The sequence below is a fragment of the Canis lupus genome, chromosome X (assembly GCF_048164855.1).
Source record: "Canis lupus baileyi chromosome X, mCanLup2.hap1, whole genome shotgun sequence".
In the NCBI taxonomy this organism is placed as follows: Eukaryota; Metazoa; Chordata; class Mammalia; order Carnivora; family Canidae; genus Canis; species Canis lupus.
In genome coordinates, this window is record NC_132876.1 from 99060870 (window position 1) to 99078948 (window position 18079).

The 18079-nt window shown below is 40.9% G+C and overlaps 1 protein-coding gene across 13 annotated transcripts in view; it reads left to right on the forward strand.

The window, feature by feature from the left end:
- The window catches only part of TAB3 (TGF-beta activated kinase 1 (MAP3K7) binding protein 3), an 88841-nt gene that overhangs the window by 36821 nt on the left and 33941 nt on the right, over positions 1–18079 (forward strand). For 6 of the 13 annotated variants that reach the window (XM_072817144.1, XM_072817131.1, XM_072817142.1 and 3 more), the window contains 2 exons: positions 593–669; positions 910–1029. The exons of 1 other annotated variant lie outside the window; for it this stretch is intronic. The gene's annotated coding sequence lies outside the window, so the exon portion shown is untranslated. Of the gene's footprint in view, positions 1–592; positions 670–909; positions 1030–9235; positions 9340–18079 lie in introns of all 13 variants that reach the window. 6 more of the 13 variants (XM_072817137.1, XM_072817139.1, XM_072817143.1 and 3 more) reach the window with 3 other exon arrangements.

The following is an 18079-nucleotide window of genomic DNA, read 5'->3' on the forward strand; positions in this document are numbered from 1 at the left end:
CAGAGGCAGAGGGAGAAGCAGGCTCCATGCAGGGAGCCCGACGTGGGACTCGATCCCAGGTCTCCAGGATCATGCCCTGGGTTGAAGGCAGGTGTTTAACCGCTGAGCCACCCAGGCGTCCCTAGGTTGAAGGCAGGTGTTCAACCGTTGAGCCACCCAGGCGTCCCTTGGCCATACAATTTAAAGTTTCCTACATGCTTTCGGGACCCGGGCTTCATCCTTTCTTCTGTAAATGGATGGAGAGGTTCAGGATGGTACGTCACAACCAGGTGTGCTACAAAAGCGTTAAGAAAATAAATGGTGGATTATTTTTTAGTTTTTCTGAACTACTGCTCTTTTCTTGGGATAATGTAGAATTTAATTAATGTAGAAAATATGTGTGACCTAAAAAAAAAAAAATGTGTGACCTAAAAGAAAAGAATATAATTCAGCTTGTGATGAAACTTGGGAAAGAACCACCTGTCCTAAAAGTGTGGTCTAACATTCTGTGTGCTGTTACTAAAAGCATCAGAAGTCAGAGTTTTTGTCATGTTTACATACTGAGTTAGGAAGTTAAGCAAAAGGATAACTCCTCATTTTGTCACATTTCCAGACTACTGAAAAGAAGGTGCTTTTAGAGCTGGAGATGTGAATACGACTCCTGTGCCAGAGATCATTAATCATCTTGAGGTAAATTTTTTTTAATTAAATAGATGGTTTTGTATAGTTTTAATTTTACAGAAAAATTGAGAGGATAATACAGAGAGTTCCCATATACCTGGCACCCGGTTTCTTCTATTATTGATAGATGACCTTAGCTTGGTACATTTGTTACAGTTAATTAAGCAATAGTGAAACATTGTTATTAACTAAAGGTCCATAGTTCACTCACATTTCCTTAGTTTTTACTTAATGTATTTTTTGTTTCAGGATTCCGCCAGGATACCACATTATATTTAGTCATCATGTCTCCTTAGGCTCCTCTTGCGGTGACAGTTTCTCAGACTCATTGTTTTGATGACCTTGTCAGTTTTGAGGAGAACTGATCAGGTATTTTGTAGAATGTCGCTCAATTAGGATTTGTCTGGTGTTTTTCTTGTTGTTAGACTGATCTGGGTTTTGGGGAGGAAGACCACAGAGGTAAAGTGCCATTCCCATATTCTTGTCATATCACATCAAGAGTATGTAGTATCAACATAATTTATCACGGTTAGTGTTGGCTTTGGTCACCTGGCTGAGAAGGTTTATGTCTGCTTTCTTCATTCTCCACTCTAATGTTACTTTTTTTTTTTTTAAACACTGTTGTGGTATTAGATTGAAGGCACTGTGTAGTCATCACTTAAGGAGTGAGATGTTGCACTCCATCTCCTGGAGTGTGTTCTACATAAATTATTGGGAGGTTTTTATTTTATTTTATTTTATTTATTATTATTTTTTTTAATAAACTAATTTTTTATTGGTGTTCAATTTACCAACATACAGAATAACACCCAGTGCTCATCCTGTCAAGTGTCCCCCTCAGTGCCCGTCACCCACTCACCCTCACCCCCACCCCCCACCCCCCTCCCCTTCCACCACCCCTAGTTCGTTTCCCAGAGTTAAGAGTCTCTATGTTCTGTCTGTATTGGGAGTTTTGAATGGAAGATTATCTTTCCTCCTCTATTTGCTTATTTACTTAGTCATTTCTTTGTATCATTATGAATTCATGGATACTTATTTTATACTTTGAGTCATAATCTATTACTACTTTATTTATTTTGTTGCTTAAATTTTTCTAGCCTTGACCATTGATGATCTCTTTTGGTTGGCCCCTATGTTACTTTATTTTATTTTATTATTTTTTAAAGATTTTATTTATTTATTCATGAGAGACACAGAGAGAGAGAGAGGCAGAGACACACAGGCAGAGGGAGAAGCAGGCTCCATGCAGGGAGCCCGATGTGGGATTCGATACCCGGTCTCCAGGATCACACCCTGGGCCGAAGGTGGCGCTAAACCACTGAGCCACCAGGGTTGCCCCCCCATGTTACTTTAACATGCCCCCATCGTCATAAGGGGGGTTCCTTTTGAGCACTTCCTTCCTAGTATTATAAGATACTCCAGACTTACCCTGTGTATCCTCTGTTTTAGTTCTATAATCAGCCATTTCTCCCCAAAGCCCTAATTCCTTTTATTAGAGAATTACATTAGAAATCAAGATCTGAGTACAAGTAGGCTCACTGTTCCTTTGAGGGAGTATTGCTTCTAGGCTCTGTTAGCTGAAATCCCATGTATGTGCTATCTATATGTTTATGCATCTGTATGAATGTTTCTCTGTATCTGTTTTTATGTATCTGTATCAGTATTAAACTAAACGTGAGTTTTAACTGATGACTCCAACCTAATCCATTACCACACAGATCATTCTAGCCTTCTCCCCTTGCTTGTCTGTAATCTCTGACTCCCAACAGTGAGACACCTGGCTTTCACCATTCACTGTCCATGTACTTAATTGTTCACTCCAGTGTATGGATAGATAGATGTATAACAGTTTTGTTGACTTCTACACTCATGGGAAACAACTTTACCAACTAGAGTACAGTGCTTATATACATTTCTTTTTGCTTTTACTTTAGTCTTACAGATGCTACTCATTTCCAGAGTTAATTTCGGTCAGCACCATCCGTCTGTGGCCCCGCCCCCCCGTTATATTGTTTCATATGTTTGTAATAGTTAGATTATATCATAAATGGTGTCTGTTCCCTCCTGGGATCCTCTGACCTGAATGATGTTTTTATTTTTTTTATTTTTTTTATTTTAAAAACATTTTTTAATTTATTTATTTATGATAGTCACAGAGAGAGAGAGAGAGAGAGAGAGAGAGAGGCAGAGACACAGGCAGAGGGAGAAGCAGGCTCCATGCACTGGGAGCCCGATGTGGGATTCGATCCCGGGTCTCCAGGATCGCGCCCTGGGCCAAAGGCAGGCGCTAAACCACTGCCCCACCCAGGGATCCCCTGTTTTTATTTTTTTTTTAAGATTTTATTTATTTATGAGAGAGAGAGACAGACTGACAGACACAGGGGCAGAGACATAGGCAGAGGGAGGAGAAGCAGGCTCCATGCAGGGAGCCCAATGTAGGACCCAATCCCGGGACTCTGGGATTACGCCCTGTGCCGAAGGCAGATGCTCAACCACTGAGCCATCTAGGTGTCTCTAAATGATGTTTTTAAATTTGCATACTTGAAGGTTCACTCTTGGGGCGCCTGGGTGGCTCAGTTGGTTAAGTGTCAGACTCTTGATTTTAGCCCAGATCATGATCTCAGGGTGGTGAGTTTGAGCCCTGTGTCAGATGCCAGGCTGGGCAGGGAACCTTCTTAAGATTCTCTCCCTCCTTCTCCCCTCTTCCCCTCAAAAACAAAAGGTTCACTCTTTGTGTTACAAAGTTCTGTCGGTTTTGACAGGTGCATGATGTCATGTATCTACTATTAGAATATTGTACAGAACAATTTCACCACCCTTAAAATTGCCTGTGCTTCACCTATAAACCCTCCCTACAAACCCCTGGAAACAACTGATCTTTTTACTCATTCTCTAGTTTTGCCTTTTTCAGATTGTTATTGAAATATTTAAGGTCACTTTATAAAGGAAATCTTTGGTTCTTCTAACCTAGATACCATTTTTCCTTACCACCAACTCAGTATTCTTAAATAAACAAAATATTTCTTTTCTTTTTTTTTTAATTTCTTTTTAAAATTTATTTATTCATGATAGTCACACGGAGAGAGAGAGAGAGGCAGAGACACAGGCAGAGGGAGAAGCAGGCTCCATGCACCGGGAGCCCGACGTGGGATTCGATCCCGGGTCTCCAGGATCGCGCCCTGGGCCAAAGGCAGGCGCCAAACCGCTGCGCCACCCAGGGATCCCAACAAAATAGTTCTAATAAGAGTCAAGGCTTTCCCATTTCTTTCTTCATATTCCACTGTATAAGGTCATTTTGCTTTATTTTTTTATTTTTTATTTTTTTTGCTTTATTTTTTAATATTCTACTTCTTTGGGGGCACTTGGGTGGCTCAGTCGATGGAGGATGCAGCTCCTGATCTTGGGGTCATGAGTTAGAGCCCCACATAGGGCATAGAGCTTACCTAAAAAAATAATAATTGGGGCATCTGGGTGGCTCAGTCATTTGGGGGTCTGGCTCCTGGTTTCGGCTCAGGTCATGATCTCATGGGTCATGAGATTGAGCCCCAAGTCAGGCTCCTGGCTTGGCTGGGAGTCTGCTTCAGGATTCTCTCCCTCTGCCCCTACCCTCACTGGCTCAAGCTCCTTCCCTCCCTCTCTCTTTCTCTCAAATAAAGACATTTTTTTAAAAAGATTTTAGTTATTCATGATGAGAGAGAGAGAGAGAGAGGCAGAGACACAGGCAGAGGGAGAAGCAAGCTCCATGCCGGGAGCCTGACATGGGACCCGATCCCGGGACTCCAGGATCATACCCTGGGCCAAAGGCAGGTGCTAAACCACTGAGCCACCCAGGGATCCCCTAAAGAAATTTTTTTTAAAAAAAATTCATTTATTTATTTGAGAGAGAGAGTGTGCGTGCATGCATAAGCAGGGAAGGGGCAGAGGGAGAAGCAGACTCTCCCTTGAGCAGGGAGCCAGACATGGCACTAGATCCCAGAACTCCAGGATCATGACCTGAGCCAAAGGCAGACACTTAACCAAATGAGCCACCTAGGTGCCCTATAAAGAAATATTTTTTAAAAAATAAAAAGCTAATAATAACAATACCCTACTTTCTTGGTATCATAGTCAGAATTGGGAGAAGATTCCAAGTACCTTCATTTTTATTTTCATTGGGGAGGTTAATGGGGAGAGGCAGGAGTGGCGTGTCTTTTTTTTTTTTTTTTCCCAGGATTTTATTTATTTATTTGAGAAAGAGACAGAGTGCGAGAATGAGTCAGGAGGAAGGGCAGAGGGAGAGGATGAAGCAGGCTCCCCGCTCAGTGCAGGAAGCCCGTTGTGGGGTTCTCTCCTAGGACCACTTGATCTCAGAACCCTGGGATCATGACCCGAGCTGAAGGCAGATGCCCAACTGACTGAACCACCCAGGCACCCCAGAGTGGTGTGTCTGATAGTTTCTGTATAGGTGGCATCTGGCTAGCAGATACTTACTTGGGAGGAGGAGTGCTAATTTTATTTTTATTTTTATTTACTTTACTTACTTATTTATTTATGTATTTATTTATTTATTTTATTTATTTATTTATGATAGTCACACAGAGAGAGAGAGAGAGGCAGAGACATAGGCAGAGGGAGAAGCAGGCTCCCTGCAAGGAGCCTGATGTGGGACTTGACCCCAGGACACCAGGATCATGCCCTGGACTGAAGGCAGCGCTAAACCGCTGAGCCACCCAGGGATCCTCAGGAACCCAAGCTCTTGACACCTGCAGCATCTTTGGTTTTGTTTACCTTGTTGCCTTTTCTTCTTTCTCATAAAAAGGCAACTGTATTATCCTTATATTTTAAAGACTTGAAACTAGGGTTCAGAAGTGAATAAAACTTCTTTAGAACCAGTAGGGAAGCTTGAGTAAGCTTTTGGGTCCTTTAGAAGCTCTTTGTTGACAACAATTAAATAGCCATCGAGTGTTCTGAATTTGGTTAGCCTCTCAAGTATGGAAGTATCATTTCTTGGTGGGAAAGTTGTCTTCATTTCTGTAAATACAAGATTTGATGACTAAGGTCATTCTTACCATTAAATTCAGTGAATTCCATTTTTCTTTTCTTATTTCATCCAGCAAATATTCATTGAATACCTAGTCTGTGCCAGGCCCTGTGCCTAATCAGTTGTATACCCTCACAGGAGAAATTGAATTACAGAATCTAAGAGTTGTAGGTCTTAGCCTTTTATTTTTTTATTTTTTAAAGACTTTATTTATTCATGAGACACAGAGAGAGAGAGAGAGAGAGAGAGGCAGAGACACAAGCAGAGGGAGAAGCAGGCTCCATGCAGGGAGCCTGACATTGTTCTCAATCCTGGGTCCCCAGGATCACATCCTGGGCGGTGCTAAACCGCTGAGCCACTCGGGCTGCCTGGTCTTATCCTTTTAATTAAATGAAAATACCAAAGCATTAGAGCTGTGCTGTCCAGTAAGGTAGCCATTGCTAACTGCAGATAGCTGCTGACCGCTTGAAATGTGGCCTGTCTGAATTGTGATGTGCTGTTAGTATAAAATACACACTGGATTTTGAGGAGTTAATTTGAGAGAAATAGGTAAAATAGCTCATCATTGATTTTTTTTTATTGATCATATATTAAAATAATACTGTTTTTGAAATACCAAATTAAATAAAATATATATATATATATTTTTTTTAAATTTATGATAGTCACAGAGAGAGAGAGAGAGAGGCAGAGACACAGGCAGAGGGAGAAGCAGGCTCCATGCACCGGGAGCCCGATGTGGGACTCGATCCCGGGTCTCCAGGATCGCGCCCTGGGCCAAAGGCAGGCGCCAAACCGCTGCGCCACCCAGGGATCCCTAAATAAAATATATTAAAATTGTCACCTGTTGCTTTTTTCTTCACGTGGCTACTAGAACATTTAAAAGGACTTGGGTTATATTTTTATTAAACAGTGCTGTCTTAGACCTTCAGTGACTTGGCAGGGTTATTCATCTAGTTGGGACTCCTGTGGCTTTTGCAAATTATAGGTCACCTTACTGTGAAAATGGCAGATAATGTTTGTTTTGATGAAAATCGTGAGTAATTCAAACAGGTTTAAATATTTTATTTATTATTATTATTTTTTAAATATTTTATTTGACAGAACGAGAGCACAAGCAGGAGAGTAGCAGGCCCCCCGCAGAGCAGGGAGCCCGATGTGGAGTTCCATCTCAGGACCCTGTGGTCATGAACTGAGCTGAAGGCAGATGCTTAATCTGCTGAGCCACCCAGATGCCCCTAAAAGATTTTATTTTACTTGAGAGAGAGCACACAAGCTGGAGGGGGAGAGAGAGAGAGAGAGAGGGAGAGAATCTGAAGTGGACTCCTCAACTGAGTGTAGAGCCTGATGTGGGGCCCTGATCTCATGACCAGGAGGTCATGACCTGAGCCAAAAACAAGAGTTGGCTGCTTGACTGGCTGAACCACTCAGGCACCCCTACACAGCTTTGAATTGACTCTAAGGACTAAAGTTAACACTAAGGACTTTGAAATAATATACATTTTAAATTAAGCCTGGAATGTTAATCTGGTAGAATATTTTAGTTTTTCAGATTGAGAGATTTTAAAAGTGGAAAACTGGAAAAATATACAAACTGAGTAGCTTAAACCTGTTTTTCCTTTTTCCTAAGCATTCATCACTTGCTCTACATAGGTGATCCCTGATCCCCCAAAATTTTATTGGAGGTGTGTGCAAGAGGTGGGGGGCAAAATTCATCTCTGTTTTTTTTTTTATCTTATTAGGTAGATTTTTTTTTAATTTATCTACGATAGTCAGAGAGAGAGAGAGAGGCAGAGACACAGGCAGAGGGAGAAGCAGACTCCATGCACCGGGAGCCCGACGTGGGACTTGATCCCGGGTCTCCAGGATCGCGCCCCGGGCCAAAGGCAGGCGCCAAACCGCTGCACCACCCAGGGATCCCGGTAGATTATTTTTTTTAAAAGACTTACTTATTTACTCATGAGAGACAGAGAGAGAGAGGCAGAGACATAGACAGAAGGAGAAGTGGGCTCCCCTCAGGGAGCCCAATGTGGGACTTGATCCTGGACCTTGGATCCTGAGCCAAAGGCACACGCCCAACCACTGTGTCCTGGTAGGTTGGTCTAGTAGTAAAAGTGACTCTTCATTATGGAACAGACATTTGAGCAAGTATAAGATCAGGCTCTGGCAATGCAAAGGTGAACAAAGCATAGCCCCTGAATAGAACTACAGGCTTTTTGTTTCATTTTGTTTTGACTTTTTATTTGGAAATAATTCCGCAAGTACAGAAGTTGCAAGGTAAAAATTACATACAAGAGCACCTTAGGGCAGCCCCTGTGGCGCAGTGGTTTGGCGCCGCCTGCAGCCCGGGGCATGATCCTGGAGACCCGGGATGGAGTCCCGCATCGGGCTCCCTGCATGGAGCCTGCTTCTCCCTCTGCCTGTGTCTCTGCCTCTCTCTCTCTCTCTCTCTCTCTCTCTCTCTCTCTCTCTCTCTGTGTCGCTCATAAATAAATAAAATCTTAAAAAAAAGAGCACCTTATATGCTTTATCCATATTCCTCTCTTGTTAACGTTTGCCGTTTTTGCTTTATTCCTCTCGCTCCGTGTGTTTGCGCGTGCACTGTGTGTGTGCATGCACATATACACGTACACATGTCATATATGTTCTTTCCTGAATCATTTGAGAGTAAGTTGTCATGCCCTTTACTCCTAAATATTTCATTGCCTAACTTCCTAAAACTAATGTAGTCTCATATATAGCCATAGTACAGTTATCAATTCAGTATACTTAGTAAATTCAATAAATTAAACATAATGGAGTACTTTTTATAATCTAGCATCTGTGTTTCTATTTTGTCAGTTGATCCATTCTTTTATAACATTTTCCCCCACTTAGTAGGGGACCCAGTCTAGGATCAGTTATTAGCTTTAGTTTCATGTACTCTGTCTCCCTTAATCTGTGATATTTTTTTTTTGCCTTTTTCTTGTATGACTTTAGCGTTTTTAAAATGACAGTTTTACCCTGTCCTCACCCCCCTCCTTTTTTCAGTAGAATTTTTGTCGTTTTTGCTTTGTCTCTTATTAGACATTTCAGATTCTGCGTTCCTGACTGGAATACTATAAAGTAATATGTTTTCTCAGGGTGTCACATCTGGAGGTGTACGTTCTCCATCTTTCCCACATTGATGTTAATTTTGATTAGCCAATCACAATATTGCTTGATTTATCTACTGTGTAATTTTGCCCCGTTGCAACTGATAAGCAGTTCTTTGGAGAGATACTTGAAGACCATTCATACATACTACTCTTTATCCAAATCTACTCCTAGATTTAGCATCACTTGATTTTTGCTTGAAGCAATCTGTACTGTGATATCTGCACAGTGATGATTTTTTAGGTTTCAGCACTCCTTGCATGTTTACCAATTGGATTCTACTGTAAATAAAAGCCCACCCTTCTCCATTTATGTATGTATGTATTTATTTCATACTAATGGCAACTCATGGGTTCCTCTTTTCTACAGGCCTGTAATTCATTAGTGTCCTTAATTATTTTGGTACTCAAATTATCACAGATTTGGCCATTGGAAGCTTCTTCAAGCTGGCTCCCAGGTCCTTATGACAAGCTCCCATCATTTTTGAGTACTTCCCCACTTCGTGGTGTAACAACTTGTTCCAGGTAAAGCTACAGTTTTATCTGAAAGACCTTTATTTTTTATTTTTTTTAAGATTTTATTTATTTATTAGAGAGAGAGTGTGCACAAGCCAGGGTAGGGGTAGAGAAGCAGACTCCCCACTGAGCAGGGAGCCCAATGAGGGGCTCGATCCCAGGACCCTGGGATCATGACTTAAGCTGAAGGCAGTTGCCTAACCCACTGAGCCATGCAGGTGCCCCTCTGAGAGACCTTTAGATACACAAGTGGCTAAGCGTAGTGTGCTTGGTGTACTTATGAGGATAAGCACAACTTGCTGTGACAGCATAGTGGAGGGTCCTCTAGCATGGTGTGGGTGGAGGAGAAGCATGGCAGTAGGACTCAAGGAATGGGGTTGTCAGTGGAAGCTTCCTTTGAGGAAGCGCCATCAGTACCAACATGTGTAGGATCAGTGTGGCTTAGAGAAGCAGTGGTGAGGGAGGAAAAAAAGCATCTCAGACAGATGGATGATCATGGTCTAATGCCCTAAGAGGAGGCAGCACAGGATCACACCTGGCTCTGTTCTGTTGGGATGCATTGAGTGGAGGGGACTGATCAGATCTGCATCTTAGAACACAAACACTCTGGCACTGATGTGGAAGAAGGCAAGACCAGAGGTGAGAGAGCAGCAGGAAGTTGGAGCTGTAATGTTGATGACAATATTCAGAAATGCCCTAAATAATAGTAACAAATGCTTTCTGACTTATTAATGTTTGCCATTTAAATTTTGCTACAACTCAGGATTCCTGGGTGGCTTAGCGCTTGGGTGGCTCAGCAGTTGGGCGTCTGCCTTCAGTTAAGGGCGTGATCCTGCGGTTCCGGGATCGAGTCCCTCATCGGGCTCCCTACATGGAACCTGCTTCTCCCTCTTCCTATGTCTCTGTCTTTGTCTCTCATGTCTCTCTCTCTCTCTGTCTCTCATGAATAAATATATAAAATCTTTTAAAAAAATTTTACTACAACCCTACTATTATTTCCATTTTATAGATGAAATTTCAAAGGCATAAGGATTGAATATATTTCTCAGACACTCACAAATGGCAGAACTGGGGTGGAAACCACGAGCACTTCATTTCACTCTCTAGTTGGTTGTGCAAGAGTCGAAGTCCAGGATTACACCTTGGTTTCTAGTATCGTTGAGTAAATAGTGGTAACATTCATGGAGAGAACAGAGCATTTGGGGAAGGGTTGTGGTGAGGATTTCCTTTTTGAATATATTGACAATTATCTTTGGGCATATCCAGATGGTGCTCTGTAGTAGGCAGGTGGTTATGTGTCTGGAGCCTTAGAGCATGATGTTTAAGATACCAGTTTGGGAATCATCAGCCTTTAAATGTTATTGAATGCTTACTAGTGGATAGGATGGCTGGTTACAAGGTTGTAGAATGAAAAGAGGAAGCAGCTTAGGGCAAAAACCAGACAAATGTTAATGGGACAAAAGTGGGAAAGGGCAGCCCAGGTGGCTCAGCGGTTTAGCGCCGCCTTCAGCCCAGGGCCTGATCCTGGAGACCCAGGATCAAGTCCCACGTGGGGCTCCCTGCATGGAGCCTGCTTCTCCCTCTGCCTGTGTCTCTGCCTCTCCTCTCTCTGTGTCTCTCATGAATGGATAAGTAAAATCTTAAAAAAAAAAAAAAAAGAGGTGGGAAGAAACCAGACTAGTATATTGTTAAAGAGGCTAAAAAAAGAAGTAGCAATGAGTATTGTCAAATGCTGCAGAGGTTAAGGGGGCATAGGGACCAGAAAATATATCCTCTGGATTTAGCATCAGAGAGATGGTTAAGTATGTCAGTGGAACAGTGATAAGAGCCAGATTAAAGCAAACTAAGGAATGAATTGCAGGGAGCAGAAGAGTATAGGGTAGATAGAAAGTCTGCATATATGCCAGTCATATTCCCCCATATTTTAATTTTTCTTTTAAAAAATATTTAAATTCAATTTGCCAACATATAGTATAACCCCCAGCGCTCTTTCCAGTAGGTGCCCTCCTTGGTGCCCATCACCCAGTTACCCCATTAATTTTTCTTCATGTTTATTAGACGGCTTTTGTGTGGTGATTGGAAGTCATTAAAAACAGTTGCTAATAGCTCTTTTTACCTGTGGTTAGCTAATCTCATAGCTATGGGCTTTGTGGCCACTTTGTTAGAGTGTGCATAATTCTTGACAGTCTTGGCTTGGAAGGAAGAAGAGAACAAGCCAGATGCCCAGTAGAAGCCAACAGTTTGCATGCAAAACGACATGACCTGCCCATAATCAGTAGCAAGTTTGAGATTCCATGAGGATTGTTTTTTAAGTATCTCCTTAATTATAAACCAACAAAAGTAATTCATTATTTTCCTTAAACATTTTTAGTTCATTTTTTCCAAAGATTCATTTAGTTTTTTTAAAAAAATCTTTTTTATTGAAGGATAGTAGTCTTACAGGGTCATATTAGTTAGAGGTATACAACAGACAACAGAGTAATTCAATAATTCTAGACATTACAAGTGCTCACTACAATAAATGTAGCTACCATTTGTCATGACACAACATTATTACAATATTATTGACTGTATTTCCTATGCTGTACTTTTTATCCCCATGACCTATTTTATAACTGGATGATGGTACCTGTACCTCTTCATCCCCTTTATGTATTTTGCCCATCCCTCCTCCCCTCTGGCAACCACCAGTTTGTGCTCTGTGTTTTTGAGTCTGTTTCTGTTTTCTTGTTCATCTGTTTTGTTTTTTTTAGATTCTACATGTAAGAGAAATCTAATAGTATAAGTCTTTCTATGATTGGTTTATTTCACTTAGCATAATACCCTGTAGATTAATGTTGTGAATGACAAGATGTAATTTGTGGTTGAGTAATACTCCATTGTGTATATATACTAAATGTTCTTTACCATTTAGCTACCAGTGGACGCTTTGGTTGTTTCTTTCTTTTTTTTTTTTAAGATTTTATTTATTTATGTATTCATGAGAGACAGAGAGAGAGAGAGAGGCAGAGACACAGGCAGGGGGAGAAGCAGACTCCATGCAGGAGCCCGATATGGGACTCGATCCGGGAACCCACAGATCATGTCCTGAGCTGAAGGCAGATACTCAACCACTGAGTCACTCAGGGGTCCCTCTTTTTTTTATTTTTTAAGATCTTATTTATTCATGAGAGACACAGAGAGAGAGAGAAGCAGAGACACAGACAGAGGGAGAAGCAGGCTGCATGCAGGGAGCCCGACATGGGACTTGATCCCAGGTCTCCAGGATCACACCCCAGGTTGAAGGCGGCGCTAAACCACTGGGCCACTGGGGCTGCCCACTTTGGTTGTATCTATAACTTGGCTATTGTAAATAATGCTGCGTTAGAAATGGGGGTGCATGTAGCTTTTCAAATTAGGGTTTTCATTTTCTTCAGGTAAATACCTAGCAGTTGAATCACTGGATCATATGGTATTTCTATTTTTAATTTTTTGAGGAACTGCCATACTGTTTTCCATAGTAGCTGCACCAGTTTACATTCTCATCATGAGTGCATGAGGGTTCATTTTTCTCCACAGTTTTGCCAACACTTACTTTGGTCTTTTTGGATATTAGACATTTTGACCAGAGTGAAGTGCTAATTCATTGTGATTTTGATTTACACTTGCCTGATGATGAGTAATGTTGGGTGACTTCTCATGTGTCTCTTGGCCATCTGGATGTCTTCTTTGGAAAAATGCCTATTCAAGTCTTCTGGCAATGTTTTAATCAGAATGTTTGGTGTTTCATTGTTTCTTTTCTTTTCTTTTTTTTTTTTTTTAGTGTTATACGCATTCTTTATATACTTTGCATATTAGCCCTTTATGGGATATATCATTATCATTTGCAGATATCTTCTCCCCCTTCAATACGTTGTCTTTTTGTTCTTTTTGATGGTTTCTTTCACTGTATAAAAGCTTTTTTGTTTGATACAGTCCCCATAGTTTATATTTTCTTCTGTTTCACTATCTAAGGAGACATACCAAAAAAAAAAAAAAAAATGTTGCTAAGGCTGATGTCCAAGACATTACTGCCTGTTTTCTTTTAGTTTTATTTTTGCAGGTCTCACATTTAGGTCTTGAATCCATTTTGAGCTTCTTTTTATGTATGTTTTAAGAAAGTGGTACAGTTTGATTCTTTGGCATGTAGCTCTCCAGGTTTTTTATTAGCACCGTCCATTGAAGAGACTATTTTTCCCCATTGTATATGTTTGCTTCCTTTATTGTAGATTAATTGACCTTGTGAGCCTGGGTTTCTTTCTGGGCTGTATGTTCTGTTTTATTGAGCTATGTGTCTATTTTTGTACCAGTACCATACTGTTTTGATTACTATACCTTTTTAGTATAGCTTGAAATCTGGGATCATGATACTTTGAGTTTTGTTCTTTCTCAAGTGTGCTTTGGCTATTTGGGATCTTTTGTGGTTCCATACAAATTTTGGCAGTATTTTGTTAATTTATTTATTCATGAGAGACACAGAGAAAGAGAGGCAGAGACACAGGCAGAGGGAGAAGCAGGCTCTATGCAGGGAGCCCAATGTGGGACTTGATCCCAGGACCCCAGGATCACACCCTAAGCTGAAGGCAGACGCTCAACTGCTGAGCCACCCAGGCATCCCAGGATTATTTGTTCTAGCTCTGAAAATGCTGTGGGTATTTTGATAGGGATTGCATTGAGTCTGTAGATCGTTTTGGGTGGTATGACATTTTAATGATAATTATACCATTCCATGAACCTGATGTATCTTTCCATTTGTGTCATCTTCAGTTTCTTTCATTAGTGTCTTATAGTTTTCCAAGTACAGGCCTTTCATCTTGGTTAAGTTTATTTCTACGTATCTTATTTTGTTTTGATGCACTTGTAAATGGGATTATCTCACTTTTTCTTTCTCCTTTGTTATTAGTGTATAGAAATACAACGGATTTTTGTGTATTTTGTATTATGTAACTTTACTGAATTTATTTATTGGTTCTAATAGGCTTTTGGTGGCATCTTTGGGTTTTTTTCTATATAGAGTCATGTCATTTGTGAATACTGAAAGTTCTATTTCTTCCTCACCACTTTTGATGCCTTTTATTTCTATTGTTTGATTGCTGTGACTAGGACTTCCAGTAGTACGTTGAATAAAACAGATGAGAGTGGACATCCTTGTCTTGTTCCTGATTTTAGAGGAAAAACTCTCACTTGTTCTCTGTTGAGTGTACTGTTAGCTGTGGGATTTTCATCTGTAGCCTATATTACGTTACCCTCCCGCTGAACCCACTTTGTTGAGAGTTTTTATCATGAATGCATGTTCAATTTTGTCAGATCTTTTTTCTCCATTTATTGAGATGATCATATACTTTTTATCCTTTCTTTTGTTAATGTGGAATATCACATTCATTGATTCTTGGATATTGAACCATCCTCACAGTCTTGGAATAAACCCCACTTGATTGTGGTGAATGACTTTCAGTGTACACCATTTAGCTCATATTTTGTTGAGGATTTTTGAATCTGTATTCAGGGATATTACTCTGTAATTTTTAAAGATCATTATTTTTTTAAGAGAGAGTGTGTGAGCTGAGGTGGGAGGGGTAGAGGAAGAGGAGAGAATCTTAAAGAGACTTCCGTGTGGAGCCTGATGTGGGGCTTGATATCACCAACTTGAGATCATGAGCTGATCTGAAACCAAGAGTCAGATGATGCTTAACTGAGGCAGCCCAGGCACCTTTGTAATTTCCTTTTATTGTAGTGTCTTCATCTAGTTTTGATATCAGGGTAATACTTGTCTCATAGAATGTGGCAACTTTCCTTCTATTTCTTTTTTTTTTGAATACTTTGAAAAGGTTAAGTAATTTGGTAGAATTTACCTGTGTAGCCATCTGGTCCTGGACTTTTGTTTTTTGATTATTGATTCAGTTTTGTTACTAGAACTAATCACTCTGTTCAAGTGTCATATTCTTTCTGATCCAGTCTTGGGAGATTGTATATTTCTAGGAATTTAGCCACATCTCTTCTATGATGTCCAGTGTTTCGGCATAGAATTTATGGTAGAAGTCTCTTATAATCCTTTGTATTTTTTTTAATTTTTATTTATTTATGATAGTCACACAGAGAGAGAGAGAGAGGCAGAGACACAGGCAGAGGGAGAAGCAGGCTCCATGCACCGGGAGCCCGACGTGGGATTCGATCCCGGGTCTCCAGGATCACGCCCTGGGCCAAAGGCAGGCGCTAAACCGCTGCGCCACCTAGGGATCCCTCCTTTGTATTTTTGTGACATCAGTTGTTATTTTGCCTCTTTCATTTCTTTTTTTTTTTTTTTTAAGATTTTATTTATTCAAGAGAGACACACACACACACAGAGAGAGAGAGAGAGAGAGAGAGAGAGGCGCGGAGACACAGGCAGAGGAAGAAGCAGGCTCCATGCAGGGAGCCCGACGTGGAACTTGATCCCGGGTCTCCAGGATCATACCCCGGGCTGAAGGCAGCGCTAAACCACTGAGCCACCTGGGCTGCCTTTCTTTCTTTCTTTTCTTTTTTTTCCTTCCTTCCTTCCCATCCTTCCCTTTCTTCCTTCCCTTTTCTTCCCTTCTAGAGCACGCAGGGAAGTGGCGTGGAGGGGCAGAGGGAGAGGGAGAGAGAATCTTAAGTAGGCTCCATTTCCAGTGTCAGCTCTATCCCATAACCATGAGATCATGATTTTTTTTTAAAGATTTTATTTATTTATTCATGAGAATACACAGAGAGGAGAGAGAGAGGTGGGGGGCAGAGACACAGGCAGAGGGAGAAGCAGGCTCCATGCAGGGAGCCTGACGTGGGACTCGATCCAGGGTCTCCAGGATCAGGCCCTGGGCTGAAGGCGGCGCTAAACCGCTGAGCCACCAGGGCTGCCCATGAGATCATGATCTAAGCCAAAATCAAGATTTGGATGTTTAACTGACTGAGCCATCTGGGCACTCCTCTCCTCTTTCATTTCTGATTTTATTTATTTGAGTCTTCTTTTTTTCATGATGAGTCTGGCTAAAAGTCTGTCAGGTTTTTTGTTTTGTTTTGTTTTGTTTTGTTTTGTTTTTAATATTTTCAAAGGACCAGTTCCTGGTTCACTGATCTTTTCAGCCTCTATTTCATTTATTTTCATTCTGATTCTTACTTTTTTTCTTTCTTCTAGTAACTCTGGGCTTTGTTTGTCCTTGCTTTTTCTAGTTCTTTTGAGTGTAGAGATCTTTCCTTTTCTTTTTTTTTTTTTTTTTTTTTTTTTTTGAGATCGGCCTGTATCCCTATAAACTTCCCTCTTAGAACACTTCTGGGGATCCCTGGGTGGCGCAGCGGTTTGGCGCCTGCCTTTGGCCCAGGGCGCGATCCCGGAGACCCGGGATCGAATCCCACGTCGGGCTCCCGGTGCATGGAGCCTGCTTCTCCCTCTGCCTGTGTCTCTGCCTCTCTCTCTCTCTCTCTCTCTCTCTCTCTCTGTGACTATCATAAATAAATTTTAAAAAAATTAAAAAAAATTAAAAAAAAAAAAAAGAACACTTCTGCTGGGACACCTGGGTGGCTCAGTGGTTGAGTGTCTGCCTTCAGCTCAGGGCATGATCCTGGTCCGGGGATCGAGTCCCCCCATCAGTTTCCCTGCGAGTAGCCTGCTTCTCCCTCTGCCTGTGTGTCTCTCTGCCCCCCCCCCCCATAAATAAGTAAAATCATTAAAAAAAAAAAAAAGCGCTTCTGCTGTGCTGCAAAGATTTTGAACTGTTGTGTTTTCATTTTTATTAGTCTCCAGGTATTTTTAAATTTCCTCTTTCCTGTCCTTGTTGACATATTGGTTGGTTAGTAGCACATTTTTTTAGTTTCTGCATGGTTGTGTTTTTCCAGTTTTTGTTGTTGCTGTGGTTACTGATGTCTAGTTCCATATCATTGTCATTAGAAAACATGTTTGATATGATTTCAATCTTCTTAAATTTATTGCGACTTGATTTATGACATAACATGTGGTTTATCTTGGAGAATGTTGCATGTCCACTTGAAATGAATTATGTATTCTTCTGTTTTGGGATAGAATGTTCTGTATATATTTGGTTCTTTGGTCTAATGTGCCATTCAAAGCCAGTGTATCTTGATTGATTTTCTGTGTCATTGATCTATCCATTGATATAAGTGGAATGTTAAAGTGTCTTATAATGATTGTATTACTCTGTTTCTCCCCCACTTTTTAAAAAGATTTTATTTATTCATGAGAGACACAGAGGCAAAGACACAGGCAGAGGGAGAAGCAGGCTCCGTGCAGGGAGCCTGACATAGGACTCGATCCCGGGTCTCCAGGATCACACCCTGGGCTGCAGGCAGTGCTAAACCACTGAGCCGCCTGGGCTGCCCTCTCCTTTTGTTTATTAACATTTGTTTTATGTATTTAGATGCCCTAATGTTGGGTGTGTGTTTACAATTGTAATATTTATTCTCTTGTTGGATTGATCCCTTTATCATTATGTAATGCCCTTCTTTGTCTTTTGTTGCAGTCTTTTAGAGTATGTTTTGTCTGATAGAAGTATTGCTACCCAGCCTTTTTTGTTTTTATTTCATTTGCATGGAATAGTTTTCCATCTCTCACTTTCAGTCTGTCTTTTTGTCTGAAGTTAAGTCTCTTGTAGGCAGCATGTAGATGTGTCTTTTTTTTTTTAATGCATTCGGTCACCCTGTGGCTTTTGATCATAATGTTTAGACCATTCACATTTAATTATTAATAGGTATGTACCTTTTG